Raw genomic sequence first — 12036 nt, 5'->3', positions numbered from 1 at the left:
AAGCCACTTGAGGGGGAAAAGTGCTTCAATGATAGACCAGACAACATGGGAAAGACTTACTGGAAAGGCAGTGGTGAGACTAAAGTGACAGTGTACTCCTATTCAGCCTATGTGACGTCTACAATACACTCTGGGCTGTCACAATAGCAGAGGAGGGGCTTCCGATGTGCTGACGGCACACAAGTGCAGCATGCACCCCTATTGGGCAGGCTCATACACATGCTCCAACTCCCATCATCAATAGCGATCGTGAAGTGCCAGGCCCACACAAGGGGGGAGGACCTAGTCTCCTGGCGCAGTGAAGCAGCAGATGCGGAAGGGAAGTGGGAAGCATACTTCTCTGAAGTAACTGACTTTGATACCCCATCGAACACACGTATCCGTGTGCGCAATATGATTCAAGGAAGACTCTAACACCTTGCCAGCTACACAGATAACTATGTCAACATGTTCCAGATGTGCCAGTGCGGCCGCTACATGATAGGGGTTGTATGCCAGCTTTCCCATTGGATCAAAGGTGGACCCTGACCACAAAATTTTGAGCATATCACAACTCTATTAGGGATACAGCACAAATTCTCCTGTAACTATCACCTACAAGCGAATGGAATTTGTGAGTGCCTGAATGGCCTGCTTAAAGAGAAGATTGCAAAGATAAAGGCCACCCTAAAAAAGGGATGGCTCCATTGTTTGCCCTTAGCATTGTTCGCATTACGCAATCAGCCCGGGTCCGACCACCACTTAACGTCCCACGAGATGGTAAAGGGACGGTGCATGCATCTCACCCTGGCTTTCCCCACTAGGGCATTGACAGATACCCATGCCACCTCTGATGTATTTGGAAATGAAATGCATGAATATATTGCTTTCTTGATGGCTAGTACGTCTTTTATTTCTCGCCAACTGCAGGCATGGTGGGAGAGGTCAAAGAACTGCAAGCAAGATAACACCCCAGAAATGAATGAAGGACTCTTAAAGCAGCCACTACTTTACCCTGGGGACACTGTTCTGTTGAGAAACGTCATAAGGACCTGCTATAAGCCCAGGTTCAAGGCTCTGTACATGGTAGAAAAGGCCACAGATTGTGATATGATATGATAAGAAATGTATGGCGTGCCTGTACACAAGTGTTTGAGCCGCAAGACAAGGGAGGGCAGACAAAGGGAAGACAAGACAATTGGGATCCATCAATTGCGACAGTGAGAAGTGCAGGGGGAAGGGAGAGGGGTAAGTGCAGGGGAAATGTAAGGGGAGTGTGATCAGGGCAGTAAGGCTCTGAGTAAGTTTAGCCAAGGCAGCGCGGCTCTGGGTAAGTGCACGGATTCAGGGGGGCTGTAGTGGTTACAGTTACAGCCTCTAAGTGTGCGGTAGGCCAGGAGGCAGTGCAAGGAAGACTGGTAATGGAAGAGCCTGGTAGCCAGTGAGACTCTGAGGGTACCAAGCAACTATTCGGTGCTGCATACATTTAAGTTAGCAGGGAAGCGAGGGAGAGAAGGCAGAGGAGAAAAGGAGGGTCTTGAGCCGCTTCTGGAACTTCAGGTGGTTCAGCTCAAGTTTGAGAGGAGCAGGGAGGCCGTTCCAGAGGGAGGCACTTGCAGAGGAGAGAGATCTACCCCCACTCTCTGCCTAGAGAAGCGTCTGACCCTCAGAGAGTTAGAGGTATCTGAGCAAAGGGCTCTAGAAGGCAGGTATTTAGGCAGAAGGAGTTGGATATATTGAGCGCCCCAGCTCCAGAAAGTCTTGTGGACAATGCAGTGGGTCTTGAAATTGATCCTTGCCACAACCTGGAGCCAGTGAAGAGATTTCAGGGTAGGAGAGATGCGGTCCCTGGGCTTGAGGCCAAGGACAAGTCTTGCTGTCATGTCCTGGATTAGTTTGAGGGGCCAAAGAATAGAGTTAGGAAGATTGAGAAAGAGGCTGTTGCAGTAGTCCAGCCAGGAGAGAACCAGGGTTCTGTAGACAGTGATCTTCTAGGAAAAGGTGAGAAAAGGTAGAATACATCTGAGGAGGTGCAGCTGGAAGTGGGCCATCTTGGAAAGGTCGGTAATGTGAGGAGAGAAGGAAAGAGTGGAGTCGGAGATGACACCAAGGTTTTTTGCCTCACAGGAAGGCGAGGGAAGAGGGACCAGGGAGGGCAGCCAGGGTGAGAGAGGGAAAGCCAGAGCAGAGGTCCCAATCAGAAGGATCTCATTCTTACTGGCATTAAGGCAGAGATCATTGGAGGCACACCAATCATGAATTGCAGATGGGAAATCAGGAATGAGCAAGGAAGGAGAGGATGCTGAGGGAAGCCAGAAAGAGAACTGAGTATAATCCGCATAACACTCAATATTAGAAGTGAGGCTTTAGATCAGGTGGCCCAAAGGGGCCAGATAGATATTGAAGAGTCAGAGTGAAAGGATAGAGCAGTGGGGGACACCACATCTGGAGAGAGAGGTGGTGGAGAGAAAGGACCCAAGTTTGACCTGGGAGGGTCGGTCCAGGAGGAAGGAGGTCAGCCACGCCTGGGCCTGAATCCGTGATGCCCAGGCTCTCACAGAGTAGATTGATCGGGGTGACATGATTGACCAATCGAAAGCAGGTGAAAGGTCAGGAGGATGAGGACAGAGGGAGAGCTGGTATCAAGATTAGAGAGCAGATCTTCACGGGTGTTCAGAAGAGTAGTTCCCATGCCTCTGGCTGCTCTGAAGCCAGACTGATGGTCATGGAGACTACAACAGATTCAGTTTGTAGAGTAAGCTGGAAGGAGAGAAGGTCAATTTTTCCAGAAGTTTGCCCAGGAAAGGAGTGATAGAAATCGGGCGATAGTTTGCCCGACAGGTAGGATCGGCAGAAGGCTTTTTAGGAGGGGGTGCACAAGAGAGTGCTTGAGGCGAGAGTGGAAAGATCCAGTGACGAAACAATGATTACAGAAATCGGCCAAGGCTGGTAAAAGGGTGGAAACATGGTCCTTAATAGTTCTAGAGGAGTAGGGGAGCACCTGTTTGGACGATATTTTCATAGATCGGACTTGTCTGGAAACACTGTCAGGTGTTGTCATAGAGAAGGAGGAGACAGGATGAGGAGAGGGAGAGGCGGCCAAAGGGGGCCTGGGAGAGGTAGAGGGAGAGAGAGAGGTGGAGGAAAGCGAGGACAGGGTGTCCCAAGTTTTAGTGTTGAAATGAGATGCCAAAGCCATACACAGGGCCTGGAAGGGAACAGGAGAGGTGGAGACTGCAGTACGATTGGCCAGCTCCTTGCAGATTTGAACGATTTCTGCCCTGTTGTTAGAGGCCGCAGAGACACAGGCTTGAATATGGACCCTCTTCTCAGAACAGACAGAGAGTCTGTAGGCCAGTTTATCAGAGGGTGCACTAAAAACCCTCCACTCCCTCTCAGCCATCCTGCACTTGCATTTTAGGGTGGCATGGTTGAAGTCGTATTAAAAGTTGCACTTGGAGGTAGGCTTCAGACAGATTCCCATGACAGGGGCAAGGATGTCCATGGTGTAAGAGATGGAAAGATGCAGGTTAGAGAGGGATGTGTCAGGGTGGGAGTCAGCCACAGGAATAGGAGGGACAGAGAAAGTTGAGGCAAAGGCAGCAAATGACATTCTCTTCAGTGACTGAGAACAAGGGTGGCAGTGCTGGGGAGGCCTTGCCTGGGGGACAAGAAGTTTCAGGTGGGAGGAGAGCAGAAAGTGGTCAGTTCAAGAGAGAGGAGTAGTAAGATGGTTAGAGAGGGGGATGTCTGAGGAGAGAGTGTCGGACCAGAGGGTAGAATGGAGAGGGAGAGAGAGTCGCAAAGGTTGCGGAAGACCCCGGAGGATGGATTAGAAGAATCCAGGTGGATGTTGAGGTCTCTGAGGAGGAGTAATTGAGAGGTAGAGGCAAGGAGAGAAAAGGATAGGTCTGTCCATTCTGAGAGGAAGAGGGCAATCTGGCCAGGTGGCCTGTAGATGGACGCCACAGTAAGAGATAGGCCAGGAGAGATAGAGAGCCTGCAGACCAGGCATTCAAAGGAGGAATAGGCCTGAATAGGAATGACAGAAGCAGGGACCCACTCAGGAAAGATCACTGTCACTGGTTCTGGGCTCTGACAGGATCTTGTAGCCCTCAGGGAGGAAAGTGTCAAAATTGTGAAAGAGCTGGCCCTGAATCAGGACTCAGTGAGTGCGAGAACATCCAGGTCAAGATCTTCGAGGAGATGGCAGATGTCAGAGGAGTGTTTAACAGCGGAGTGAGAGTTGAGGGTTGCAATGTGGCGCAGGTTGCCACTTTTGAAAGAGTTACGGGAAGGGGTACAGGAGTGAGGTACACCCAACGGAAGCGACAGAGGGGCCTGAGAGTGGGTGGAGGCAGTAGACGGAGGTGGCATAGGGGTCAGAGAATGGGGTGCCAGAACAGAAGCGGAGGAGGGTGGAGGTGGCAGAGTAGTAGGAGAAGCTAGGAAGTTCATAAGATGCGGGAGACGCCTATCAAGAAGGATGAGATTGGGCTGAGGGCCCTAGACCATGACAGTACCATTTAGATAGACATTGATGATGGCCTTAGAGGATTGGAAGTAGGCCAAGAGGGCCTCCCACCGGGTGCCACCATTAATGGGAGAGGAGAAGAAATGAGAGAGAACAGAAACCATATGAGGGGCCCATAGGTCTAAAGAGGGAACAACAAAAGAGGATGTCGTGAGAGTCTGTCTGGAGGAAGTGATGGTGTAGATATCAACGATAGGAAGGCCTGGGTTGGAGACCAGGATATCCCTCTTGAACTTTATTCTGCACACTTAGCGAGACGGATAGGATAGGAGGTAGAGTAGCAGTTTGAGAAGATGGGAGAGATTGAGAGCACCATAGAGCGTGCGAAGAGGCAAGCGGGGAGAGTGAGGGAGGAGAAGAAGCACAGGCTGGAGACACGGACCACAGGAGGCAACAGAGGGGGAGGGTTCCCACAGAAGGGGGCCCACAGGAGGCACAAGCAGGTAATATGCAGTTACATTGAGTGGCAAAAAGGTTTGGAACTTCATTCGAGACGTGCAGCCCTGCCGAGGGGAGACGTCCTGCCACCAGAACGAAGACAATTTGATGCAAGAAGAAGAACAAGACAAAGAAGAAGCACCACAACCTCGACTAACACAGTCCAGGATCAAAGAGTTAGGGAAGGACAATATGCACACCTAGATTAGGGACCTTGTCTTTTCTTCACATTGGGTATTATTAGAGAAAGTACAGACTGTCCGAGGTACATGATCCCGAATCGACGTACGTCTTTTCAAGAGTACTTCATTAGATTTGTGATGCAATCAGAAACAGAGCGAATGATTCCTCCACAATTGTTTTTCCATGCTTTCCTACTTTACATAGATCAAACGTACCTGCAATTAACCCACAGAAACCCATCCATCATTGCCTTACTCTGTGACTCGAGAATTTGCATAGTGTGGGAGCCATTGTTCTTTGCAGCACTCTCCCAATACTATAGGCCTAGAGCTTAACATAACACACTAACCACGTAACCACAGATTTAATGAGGATTTTCAGGTGCGTTTGCAGACTCTTGGAACAACACAAGAAAACATTCAGTGATAACTAAATGGGAAATGCAATTTGAAATATCGTAATAAAGTTCGGTGCTTTCTGCTGTGTCTACCTCTTTACCCTCCTTTTTTTTACAAAGACTGTTGTTTTCATATGCACAAGCCTTGCCCTCCACTAATATAACCTCTACCCATGCTGCTATGGAAGGCATATCTGGGCAGGCGATAAGCACTCCTAAGCAAGTAAAGAGGCATAGGGCCTCATTACGAGTCAGCCGGTCCGGAAAGAACGGTGGTGGTAAATCAGCCACCACTGTTCTTTCCGGACCGGCTGATCTCGAGTTCTGCAGGCGGGAGGTGTCACTCCCGCCAGGTCTGACCTGGTGGGTTTAACCCCACCCACCTGCAGGCGGACATGGAAACACCGGCATCATTACAGCATGGTGCCGGTGTTTCCACTTCCCCACTCCCACTGGACTCCATGGGAATGGGGACTTACAGAATTCCGTCTCCGGAATTCCTGGGTCACCGGGGTCGTAATGACCCGGTAATTCTGGGAATCATGGAGGCGGAATGGTAATACAAGTCCGGTGGTAACCTGCCGGTTTTTCCGGCTCGGTTACCGCCGGACTCATAATGAGGCCAATAGATGCAGTGCAGACATAGATTTCAGCCAGGTATATTATTATCTAACTGATTCAGCCGTATCTCGAACAACATGTGGTACAAACACATAGCCATATTAGGGAAGGAAACCACAGGAGAGCACTGTTATGTCTGCCTTCTCATCCCCTATTCCATGAATGAATCCAGGACAGTCATAGCAACTGCAATTCAAGTGGACAGATCACAATACCTCATGAATTTATTGTTCTGGACAACAAGGGGATGATTCCAAGGGAGACGAGCTACACTAAGGTGGCTGTCCAGTGTCCAGAAAAAACGTTCCCGTATGAAGTTAGCTACATCAAGCAATGTTGGACGATTACTGGAATACAGACAAGACCATAGAATATATCACTGACAGTCCGTGCAAAAGAGGAGTACAGATTGTGATGCAAAAGGAGTTACAGTGCCCCAAGACAGGACCAAGAGAGTATGCCAGGATGCTGGTAAAAACTGAATATGCTAGTGTATGGACAAGTATACAGAACAGATGGGGGGAAAGGAGGAGTGGTTGGGAGTAAAGCACACACTCTCCTAACAGTTCCAGTGGAGATAGTGCAGAAGGAAAATGATAAAAACCTCAAGGAATAGGAAGCAAGTGTGAAACTGCTCCCATGGGCAGAAAAATGAAGCTGTGCCCATGCCCATCATACCACTAGAGGGAGCTGACTTATGTTTCCAGAATTATGGTGAAGTAAAGGTTGTAGAGAACAAAGGGTGATTGCACATTTCGAAAATACTAGGCATGAAGGTCGGAACCACAGTGCTCATGGACCACTACTGGGTCTGCGGGTAGAGGGCACACCTGCAGCTGCCACCTAATTGGGGAGGAATATTCTCACTCATACAGTTGAATACACCAGCATTGGTAGTGCACCAGAAAGACATACAGGCAGATGGATTCCCTAAAATGGATGCTCTTCAAAGAAAGAAGAGATCTGTAGGGTTGACAAGAGTGAAAAGAGGGAACTATGTGTCATCTTATATGGAGAAAGCATTGGACGCCATACCACCACAGCACACACTGTTCAGCAGAACTGAGATGTTCTTTGCGTCCATCGTTCCAGCAGTTCAAGCATGTACAAACAGCAAATGGCTCCAGATCACGCGTTACGAGCTAATGCAGAGGATAAACTCCACCGTCAAGGGGTTAAATGCCATCAAGGAAGAGCTGAGAGCAGTCAGGTTGTTGGCCCTCGAAATCGATATGTTCTAGATCCCCTCACGGCCATGGAGGGAGGCATTTGCACCAAGAACGGGAATTCTTGTGGTACATTCATTCCTGCCCATGATGAAGACAATGGGACCCTGGCAGAGGCCATTACCCGGCTTTCCGAGTTGGATGCTAAGATGGAGGCGGAAACGAACACTGTATAAAAGGGTGGAAGGCTGGCTGTCATATATCTTCTCATGTATACTAACATGGAGGGCCAACAGCCTGAAAGTATTGGTGGCAGCCCTGATACTGGTGTCGTTTGCCTTTTGTGTCACCAGAATAACTATCACACAATGCAGAAAGACCACTAAAAGACCATAGCGATGGAAGTATTAGAAGACATACAGACTGAAGAAGACGAGGAGACGAAGGTACAGAAAGCACTGAAATAACAACTGACACAGTGATCTCTGTTCCCGGCAGGAACCGTGTTCGAGTTCCCATTCAACACCTGTGACTATTGGGGTAAATGGGTTTGGTGCAACCCTAAGGAAGACTGCAGCTACCTGACATGAAGCTTGGACAACCATGCAAAGTACCATGGATATCTCGGAGGGATAACACAAGTTTCACCCAAACTGGCCAATGTCAACGTCCGCTAGGTTGCAGGGATGGAACCTGAATTTGTGACATTACGCCGGAATAAAACCAGGTGACACACTCAGACGATGAGTGCTCTGGAGAATTCATGTTTTTCTAGTGTGATCACTGTAGTTTTGTTAAATAATAAAGACAGTAAATTTGCCCCACAGCTGAGTCTTCCATTCTTGCGGTGGCGAGTTTTTGATGGGCCCGAGTGTCTCTCTGCTAGCATAAAGCCCCTGCTACTCCTTAACAGTGAGAATGGTGGGTGATTGGAAACGGGAGGCTGCTTAAAACTGCATGCTGTGGGGGATGATGACCAACAAATTGTGGTTATTAAAATGCATTTTCTTTCGTTGTGTATTTTTGTCAATCAATGAAAGTACTGTTGCAAACGCAGAAGTGTGGGGCAGAGTGGAGAAAAAGAAGGCATGGTGTTTGAATTGTCGGGTGGTTGAGAATAGGGACTGTTGAGACCAGAGGGTGGGTGGGCGTGGAGAAGGAGAAAAGGGGTGGGGCAGGGGCAACATTGTTCCACTCCTTTTATCTTTACAATTCGAGCACTGACTTTACTTACTGGTGTCAAGAGGACACAGAACATATGCCACCAATCAGAAAGGAGTGGACTTTGGCACCAATGGACAGAAGAGAGAGACTCTTGCATGGCTGAGGTGCTGAGTCATATATGACATAAAATATGACTTTTCAGGATACTTTGTTGGCCGAAATGATTATTGTTGTTTCGTTTGTAAGAAATATTCTTTTCGGAAAAGTAACAGAAATTAAGCGACATTTGCTCTAATATACTCTGAAATTCAAACTCGCTCTGTCTCTGCAAACAATTCTCTCTGTCCCATCTCTGCCGACATTAATGTGAGCTGTAGGCAGAGGCGTTGCTAGGCAGGGCTGGGGGGGGGGGGCTACAGCCCTGGGTCTTTTGGTTGTAGCCACGGATAGTAGCTCAGGGGCTACAACCAAACGTCTGGCTACCCCTGAGTCCAGACAATCCCGAAATTAGCATAGCCCCAGAACTTTTCCAGACCTAGCTGGCTGTAGGGGGGAAGGGAAGTAGGGTGCTGGTGTTAACGCCATTTCAGCTTCCCTAGAAAATGCGGACGGTTTGGCAGCAAAAAGAGGTTACCCATGCAGGGTATCTGTGGGCATCATTTTTAGCCCTGTGCTATGGCCACAGGGAAGGTCCTTTCTGACTAACACCACGACTGGTGGGCAGGGTCCTACAGTGTTACTCATATTTGTCTCTGCAGTATCAGGTAGTGACTGCTTTAAAATTAAGTGATGCCTCTGCCAAGCTCACATGTTCATGGAAGTAATCTGCAATGGTGGCACCGCTATTGCAGTGGCAATACCACTACAACCATTCCCACAGCATCTCTGGTCCTAACAGAGCAAAACCCGGCACAGTCTCCATCCTTCCTGGCTTGGAGTGCAATTGCAGATGTGAAGTTTCTGTGCAAAACCGTTTTCCGAGAATGATATTCAATCCACCAGCCTCAAAATGGGCCCATTTGAAGGTAGAGAGCTGCTCTGGCTTTTCCCCAGTGCAGGGGCCCTGCCACCCTGCACTGGAAACTCACCCTTGAACCCTGTTTTAACACAAAGTGCTGTCGGAGTTAGGAAGCAGCCAGTGTAAAGCTGGAGACTAAATATGATTTTTAAGAGCTTCCATAGAAAGCGAAAAAGTCTCCATAGATAGGCCTTGTGCTCGTTTTCTATCTAAGTGAAAAGCCTGATGTGTTCTTCAAAGTGGAAGCCTCAAGTGCAGCCTCGGTCTGTCTGGATGTAAATACAGCAAAGCTGCCAAATGTGATTAGCTTTGAGCTAAAAGGTCAGATCTATGAAGCCGATCTTCAATGATGGCTTGCATGCACAGTGCTTATATAATGTGGCGTTCACCCTTGTGGTCGAGGGCAGCCATGGCCGGTAACGACGTGCCCGTCTGACCCAAAATAAGCCAGAGCATAGGGAGGGCCTCTGCAGGGGCTGTGGGCCGTGACCGGCCATGGCCGCCTCCCACTGCGGGGGTGAAAGCCATTCGCACCCTGGGGTTTAACTCGGGTGAAAATATTTTTTTTTTCTCTGGAGATTCGCACCGCTTGCGCAGTCAATCTCCTGAGGGGAAAACATAAAAGTTGGCCACCGCCATAGGATAGAGAAAAGGGACTAAATGACCTGGAGACAGGGGAACGCTGGGACCAGAGCACAAAGCTCTGGTCCAGCAGGTAAGTGGGGAGGGATGGAGGTGGGGGGGTGAGGAAGGGGTTGGGGATATTTTGAGGGGATGGGAGGCAACAGTGAGGGACTCCCTGTTGCCTCCCCACATTAAGAACAACCATAAAATAGCGCCACCCGTGTAAAAGCCTTAAGTGGGCAGAGAATGGTATACTCCCAGGCTGTTCCAGCCACCTGATTGGCTAAACTCTCTTCCCTGGAGGGCGAGTACATCAGTGATTCTTTGTAGGACTATGCAGTGTTTAACCAACCAGAAAGGGGGTATTAACCACTGCACTGCTTGTGTACCACGGTTAAAACGTGGGCCTCATTAAAAGTATTGTGGTATAGGTAAAAACTATGGTAATGCGGCAGAAATTCCGTTACCACCGAAATGTCAAACGTGCGATGAGGCCCGGTGTATCATATCATATGCTTTAGCGGGTCGCGGTTTAATGAAAATCAGCAAGCACACATATTACACGTGCACCAATCGTAGTGTTTGGGCAGTAATTACACAAGCGATTTGCGCGCCCAAGGTCAGACCAGGGTTGCACATAACTACAGGGGCTCGGAACTCGTGTCAGACGATTCAATTATCTCATAGGGTAATTAGTACAAACTCTCAATTATCCCGCATGGCCCATTGCCAACTGCCGAGTCTCTAGAATGCTGACGCAGAACTGCCAACATTACTGCTTTACGGTCACCCTGCCCCCAGCCAAATACAGACAGACGCCTGGTGCACTACCCTTGGTATGTGCCGGTTTCTAGCAATTACAACCACACACTTTCTTGGACTCAATTGTACATTGTGGTGGGGCTTCAGAGAGACAAGGTGCCATTTGATAACACGTCAGCGGTCTTCGGAAAATACGTCAGCAGCGATATAGGTGCTTTTTGTGTATGATATGTACACATAATTGGTGGAAATATTCGCAAAGTGTCAAACGCGTGTTTCCCGCAGTCTGGAATGTACCTGCCAACCTAAACCCACTTTTTCCGTGCATTCGGAAAACTGCTCATTTTCAGGAAAAGTCAAACCGTTCCTATTTTGAACACCTCGGGAGAAAACGTGCAAACAATGGGTTTACTCATTAGTTGCTCAGTCCATTACTCGTCGACCTACGTCACTGTCTACAGAACGATAGTTTGCACTATGCACTTTACACAGTGCACGCTTTCAATCTATTGGCATGATACACATACATACACAAATAGAGGTCTTCAAATGTGCAACACTTTTCAAGTGATGCGACAAAAGGAAATTGACGCAAGCATTTATGAAGTAAAGTAACTGCTGAAGTGAAGGGGCATTTCCATAGTAGGTAAAAAGCGGGAGCTCACCGCGCAGTGGCGTGGAGGCGCGGTGCTGCTCCTGTCCGCGCACTTCACACGCACTTTCTCTTGCTCTCTCTCTCGCTCTCCCGCTCGCTCTCTGGGGAAGTCTTCCTCTCGCGCACTGATACTCTGTGCCACTCCTACCTCAGCGCGGTCGAGCCGGTGACTGCCAGGAGGATGCCTGTAGGAGGTTCTCCATCCCTTTTATTGGGAATGCCAGCCCACAAAGCCCATTGACTAATCCCTCCAAGGGGAGGAATCGGGCAGCGCAACCTCTGGGGAGTCAGAAGCGAGGAACTGCTTCTGTGCCGTCACAGCCATGGCACAAGTCCGAGACCTACGGTCTAAAACCAAGGCTAAAACCAAGGCTTCAGTCGAGTGGACGTTGCCAGATTCGGCAACTGTTACTAATAGTGCACAAATCACCTTGCGGTAATTAATATCAAACTCTCTTTTTTCTCTGTAACACGCCGCACAGGTACCCCCGGCAC

The 12036-nt window shown here is 49.0% G+C and overlaps 1 protein-coding gene across 2 annotated transcripts in view; it reads right to left on the bottom strand.

Moving 5' to 3' along the window:
- The window catches only part of LOXL4 (lysyl oxidase like 4), a 321773-nt gene extending 310057 nt beyond the window's left edge, over positions 1–11716 (bottom strand). For both annotated transcript variants that reach the window (XM_069611542.1, XM_069611543.1), the window contains exon 1: positions 11552–11716. The gene's annotated coding sequence lies outside the window, so the exon portion shown is untranslated. The remainder of the gene's footprint in view (positions 1–11551) is intronic.
- Between the last annotated feature and the right edge of the window lie 320 nt (positions 11717–12036).

Source organism: Ambystoma mexicanum, chromosome 8, assembly GCF_040938575.1.
Source record: "Ambystoma mexicanum isolate Mex_15411 chromosome 8, UKY_AmexF1_1, whole genome shotgun sequence".
Lineage (NCBI taxonomy): Eukaryota > Metazoa > Chordata > Amphibia > Caudata > Ambystomatidae > Ambystoma > Ambystoma mexicanum.
Note: the sequence above shows the minus strand (reverse complement) of the source record. Positions and strands in the feature narration are given on the sequence as shown.